The 6,629-nt window shown below is 38.0% G+C and overlaps 1 long non-coding RNA gene and 1 pseudogene across 2 annotated transcripts; both read left to right on the plus strand.

The window, feature by feature from the left end:
* The first annotated feature begins 1,107 nt into the window (after positions 1–1,107).
* LOC145228352 (uncharacterized) lies at positions 1,108–2,946 on the plus strand. Of its 2 annotated transcripts, XR_013860061.1 has the most exons (4): positions 1,108–1,184; positions 1,854–1,934; positions 2,136–2,278; positions 2,598–2,946. It is a non-coding gene; the product is annotated as an uncharacterized LOC145228352 (long non-coding RNA). The 2 variants fall into 2 exon arrangements; XR_013860060.1 differs by having other exon boundaries at positions 1,854–2,278.
* Positions 2,947–3,829: 883 nt separating this feature from the next.
* On the plus strand, positions 3,830–5,446 carry LOC145228351 (uncharacterized; annotated as a pseudogene).
* Positions 5,447–6,629: the final 1,183 nt, after the last annotated feature.

Raw genomic sequence — 6,629 nt, forward strand, 5'->3', positions numbered from 1 at the left:
CCTGATAAGGTTTGACCCAGTTTCATTCGTCTCTCTTCCGTGATTTCTTCTCTGCGCATTAGTTTTGTTTTGCAGTTGTGGGTAATCATTTTTCCGTTTAGGACAATTGACTTGTTTGTGTCCTGCCTCACCACAATATTTACACGTAAATTGTTGTCCATGATAGGTTATGTAGAACTCGTAGCCATGAATTGTGATATAGCTCGGGATTGGGTTTACTGATATATCTGATTTATTCATGGATGCTATACGCATACCTGAAAGTAGTCCTTCCTTGTCCTTCCTGTGGGTCATTTTTTTAACTTCCCCATACCGTTGACTCAGTGCCTCAGCAATTACCTCATTATTAAAGGGAATAGGAACCCATCCAATACCAACATTGATAATGTCACTTTCGTAAAGTCGAATACTTTTTATATACTCTACTTCAGCGAGCTTGTTTTGCAGTTCCAAGACGTTCTGTCTAGTTGTGCAGGTCACATCGACCTGCGTTCCTTTCATTTCCGCAATTCCCAGAACTTTTTTGATTGGAAAATCTATCTCCTTTAATAATTTCCATAAATCCTCACGTTTAAGTATTCTATCAGCTTTGAAACTTAAACAGTTTGGCCTTCTTAGCGCACTCCCCGCGCTCTTCACCGTCGCTTGTGCATAACTCTCACTCGCCTTCTCCATTTAGATGCGCACTCTATGAGTGTCTGACTTAGAATGAGTCCCCCGCTAAAATAAATTCATCTGTTCCGCTTTCGGCGCGTTGCTCCTCCAAGCGGCTAAACAGGTTGTCGTAAAAATGCGGGCTGTCTTTGTTAGGTCCGTAAACACTACATAGTGTTAAACGCTGGTCAGATATTTCAAGGTCTATGATAACAAACCGCCCAAGATTGTCAACTATCACTTTGTGTTTTAAGTACGATAGATTCTTGGAGAACAATACCGCCACTCCTTTGCTTTTTGTTGTGCCGTGCGAGGCTATAATTTCCCCACCCCATTCTAATTCCCATTGTTTGAGGCAGGATGCGGATGTGTGCGTTTCTTGTAGACAAATTATATCAATTTTTTTCTGACGCAGAAAATAAAACACACTTCTTCGCTTCTTGGGGTTATATTGCAGCCAGTGTGCATACCAAATACATTTGCCTCATCAAATGCTGCGCGAAAGCTGCTTTCCGACCCATCTAGAAAAAGTAAGGCGTCGTCAGCAAATAGCGAAATTTTTACTTCCTGTTTTCCTATACTGATTCCTTTCACGTTTTTGTTCCCTTTAATTGCCAAGGCTAGAAATTCTATTGCGAGTACGAAAAGCGAAGGGGACAGCGGGTCACCTTGACGAACACCCCTTTCAACCCTGATAGGATTTTCAATTTGCGCGCGTTTGTGCCGTTATGACAACTATAACTGTTGCGTGGCGACACCATGCGGAATAACATTACGAAACAATTCGTGAATACGAATATTTGACTCGCATTATTCGAATACAATTCGAAATGCCGAACTTCAAAAAGTGCGTGGAATTCATGAATACGAATACATGCCTCGGTTTATTCGAATTACTTGTCATTGTAGTTTGGTCAACAATTCATGAATACAAATACTTGACTCGTTTTATTCGAATACCATTCGAATTGCTGTCACTCAAAAATTACCAAAGTATTCATGAATTCGAATACAATCATGCAAGTATTCGTAAAGTATTCGAATACAGGACGCCTGTATTCGACCCCATGTCTGTGCAAGACACAACAAAACTGAATATTAGTGGACCTGTTGGTAAATTTTGCTTTATGTTTATTTTCTTACCATAAGATCTAAGGAAAGTAATCTTTGTATTGGAATACTGAGTAAATTCATTTCAGAGTTTGAAGACACAGCAACTCAGATTAAGGATCAGTTTTACAACAAGATGGAAATTGACAAAAAACAGGAACACACCGACGGTGCAATTTTTGTGAAATATACAGCTTACAAAGCATGCTTAGTTTTTTTGACATTCCCTTTAAACACACAAAATTAATCTATCCTTACTATTGCTAAACAAATTTAGTAAAATTAGGTTTTTAGTCATTTTTGCTTCTCGCTTCTGCATGTTAACCTATGTGTGACAAAAACAGTAATATGCAATTTTGTTTATTACACAGAATGAGAAATGGAAGTAAACAATAAAAAAGCTCTTAAATTCGAACAAGTGCGTCCAGCATACAGAAGCAGCAAAACTTGTTGGGAACCCAATGCAACTTGCATGATACCATCTCTAGCATCTGTCACATCTACACTGCAAAAGGTGGTATACGCTTACCATAATTTTCGAAAATAAGCACATTGGTTACATATATATCCAGTACCGCATCCCAGGGAACTGATAATAATAATGTCTGATCACTGACAGTTTTCAATATACTTAAGATCATTACATTGTACTTGTAACACCTCCAAGTAATGGTGGTGATGACAGTAGTGTAGTTTTTTAACCTTACATATATATATGTGAAAATTTGCTTAAGATTATCTTATTTTAGCAATTATTAATGACAATGAAACGACTTAAAAAATGCCTTGATTATTTAAAATGTTTTGTGAAAGCATCTTCTTGCTATTTGCAGGCTTCACCAAATACTTGGAAAGTACACTTCCATTGGCTTGCTAGAATCCAACTTTGTGACTTTAATTCAAACATTTAGCAATGTGAAACAACATAATTAATGACAGCATTGAACTTTGGGGCAACTGCAATACACTTTGTTTTGTGTAAAGTTCTTACCTCTAATTCCACAATATCAAGGGGAAGAGCTTCATCAAATGGTTCATCATGTCATGGAAATTTAGGTCTTTATTTTATTGGAAAGTTCGAGTTGATAAATGGCACACTTCTTATAGATTGTTAATAACTTTTTGCAGATTATCATTAGGGTGATTATTTTTTGACTTGACAAAAAAGTCAAAACTTTTAGAAAAGGTTAAAAATTGTTTACAAAGTCAATTGAAAAACATATAGTCTAATTAGCAATATATACATTCAATAATCCTGTCCCATAAAAACCCAATCTATGTGCAACCCATGTTTTTCTTAAGTAAATCTGTGTGTACCACATCACGTGTAACATTACTTTATCAAAGTGCAGCACAGGTTAAACAATGTGCAACCTACAAGTTTAAGAATATGACAAAATGTCTAAATCTGTCGGCAAACAACAAATTGACATAATTACGTACATTGGTGAAAGAATTTTGAGCAAACTTTATTACCAAACCAATATTTAACTGAAAGATTTGTTTTAAATCCAATTTATATAACCATATTTTTTCCATTAGTACAGGTTGAAGGCAATTCATAAAGACACTGAGCAGTGGCAAGCTTCCTGCAAAATATCAGGAGATGAATCATGGTGGTTTATGGCCAGCTTGTAGCCTTGTCAAACTTTTACAAGAAACACAGCAATTTTTAAACAGATTTTCTTTCTAAAAATAGTAATTTAAACAGATAGGTAATTTATACAATAATTTTATATTGGGACTTTTTAGTTGATGCATTTTAATTGCAAAAACAACAACAATTTTAATCAGCACAAGATTATGCTAAACATAAAAATGCACATCTTCTTATCTGAAAAAAGCCATTCTTGGCAAATTAAAGAATGCTGCAAAAAACATGTAGAAAATATATTTGTTAGTTATTACACAACTGAATACAAACAATTTAATAAGTTAAAAACTGATAATTTACTCAAAACGTCGTGAAAAAAATATCTAATCCTCTCGCAAATGAAAATCTGTTTTAGGAGTATATACTTTTTATTCACTACAATAATGATTTTTAAAGGGTTTTAGTTGGTTGTTAACGCGCTATAGTTGTTGTCGCTGTATTATACTACATTACACGATACAATAAGCATAAAATTTGACTGAAACAAACTTTATTCAACTAAAGCTACACTAAAGCTGTCTGCAAAATCTCGACAAGTGTACCGCTACCACTAGCGGCGCATAGTGACAACTCAATACCAAATTGGTTCACAGAGAAACATAGAAATCATTCTATGTTGGCGCTCGTAGCGAGCGGACGCAAGCAGCAATGGAAAAAGGTCCTAGTTTTGCGCAAGTTATACAACAAAGAGGTGGGGAACGTTTAAAGAGACCCACTTGCATGAGCTTTAAAACAAGAAGTCAAAGCAAAAGAGAAGATGTTGTCAATATGATAGAAAAAGAAAGCTTTTCAATAAAGAAGCTGGTGGGAATATCCGAACGAAAGGGAAATTTAGTGGACGTGACGTGTACCACAAGAAAAGCTGTACTGGAGTTGTACGAAAAATTGGTACAAGTTGATGAAGTATATTCGGTAAGACTGTATGAATCCGACAACTTAAATGTGGCGGTGGGTTGGGTACCTATACCCTTTCCTAACGAGGAAATTAAAAAAGAATTTGAGAAAAGATATGGTGATGTAAAAAATATCCAACACCGGAAAGATAAAAAAGGACTATTAACTGGAATGAGAATTCTCACTCTTGACAGAGCCGATGTGGAGAAAAACCCAATCCCAAGCTATGTTACGATGAACGGATATGAATTTTACTGCACGTACAACGGGCAGCAAATAACGTGCAAATACTGCACAAACAACAAAACTGCCCTGAAAGAATAAAAGACTACCCGAAACTGTCAGAAACAAGCCAAAATGTAACCGCGAAAGGCGTTGATTGCCCCGCCACCGATAAGAGTGGCAACAAGGGCGCTGGAGAAGATAAGAGTTCAGACAAGCCGATTGGGGAACCGCTAGATTTGGACACCGCCGACACCTTCACCAAAACGGGTGAAATTGAGATAAGCAACACAGAAACAAGGTTGCCTGAAACAAAGGAAATTAGCAAGCCCCCTATGGAACTAAAGCAGGGTTCGTCGAGAAAACGCCATGAAAGAAGCCCAACTGAACCAAACCTGCACCAAGCAAAATCAATCAGCCTTAGCGAGCTAAAAATCCCCATTTCCTGCCCAATATGCGATGAAGATGGATACGTGACAGAGAAACACACCAGTTTCTTTTGTTGGAAATGCTCGTCGGAGTTTAACATTGCCACAGCGTGCTGCAACGAACTGGACCGATTTCTGGTCCCGGATAAGGAGGTGACAACGAACTGCACCTTCTGCAATCAACCTATGAGGAAAATGCCCTGCTGTCACAAGTTTCAGCCCGAGTATCAAACCGACGAAGATACTTTCGAATGTCTGGAATGCGAAAGGTACGCAATGTTTTGTGTGTGTAAAACCGTTAACGCAATACCCAAACGAACCATGACGACCAACTGTCTAAACAACTATTGCAAGTACACAATTGTTAATTGTAACTGTGGGAAGAAAACCTGCCAACTTTTGGGGCCTAACAAACCCTATCTTTGCGAATGCGGCTTTGAATGTGAATTTGACATCGAAATAGGTGTAGAACGCGTTTAAATGCCGCTTTCTATCATAACTTACAACGTTGCTGGGTTGCAAAACCCCAAGAAACGAAGAAGTGTGTTTTATTTTCTGCGTCAGAAAAAAATTGATATAATTTGTCTACAAGAAACGCACACATCCGCATCCTGCCTCAAACAATGGGAATTAGAATGGGGTGGGGAAATTATAGCCTCGTACGGCACAACAAAAAGCAAAGGAGTGGCGGTATTGTTCTCCAAGAATCTATCGTACTTAAAACACAAAGTGATAGTTGACAATCTTGGGCGCTTTGTTATCATAGACCTTGAAATATCTGACCAGCGTTTAACACTATGTAGTGTTTACGGACCTAACAAAGACAGCCCGCATTTTTACGACAACCTGTTTAGCCGCTTGGAGGAGCAACGCGCCGAAAGCGGAACAGATGAATTTATTTTAGCCGGGGACTTCAACTGCGTACTTAATGATGAAGTAGATAAAACCGGAGGAAAAACTACGCATAGCAACCGCCGCGCGAAAAATACAATTTTACAAGCGATGGAAAGATTTGAGTTATACGACATGTTTCGCATCAAAAATCCGACACTAAAACAATACACTCGCACACAAAAACACCCACACACAGCAAGTCGCATAGACTTTATACTCGCCACAAATACACTTTTGAACAGGACCACCCAAATTCAGATAGAACCAAGCACACAATCAGACCATTCCATCGTCAAACTCGTAATTAATCTGGATAGAATACCTAGGGGAAGAGGGTATTGGAAGATGAACACGTCCTTGTTGGACGACGCAAAATTTGTAAAAAAAACTAAAACATGGATCGCCGAATTTATGAAAACTAACGATAATGGGTCTGTATCTCCCCAAGTCCTCTGGGAAGCACTAAAATGCAACCTAAGGGGATCTATTATCAAATACGCTTGCGAAAAGGGAAAAAAATTGAAAGCCCAACAAACAGAGCTAGAAAATAAACTTTCAGAAATGCAAAAATCACCCCAACCCCATGACGAACGCACGACGAGCGAAATTGCAATAACCCAACAACAATACGACAATATTATTGAAAGATACAGCAAAAGCGCAATAGTAAGAAGTAGGGCGCGGTGGGCAGAATATGGTGGCAAAAACAACTCATACTTCCTAAATCTGGAGAAACGAAGAATGGAGAAAACGGCCATTACTAGATTAAACTC

Source organism: Phallusia mammillata, chromosome 5, assembly GCF_965637545.1.
Source record: "Phallusia mammillata chromosome 5, kaPhaMamm4.hap1.1, whole genome shotgun sequence".
NCBI classification, from domain to species: Eukaryota; Metazoa; Chordata; class Ascidiacea; order Phlebobranchia; family Ascidiidae; genus Phallusia; species Phallusia mammillata.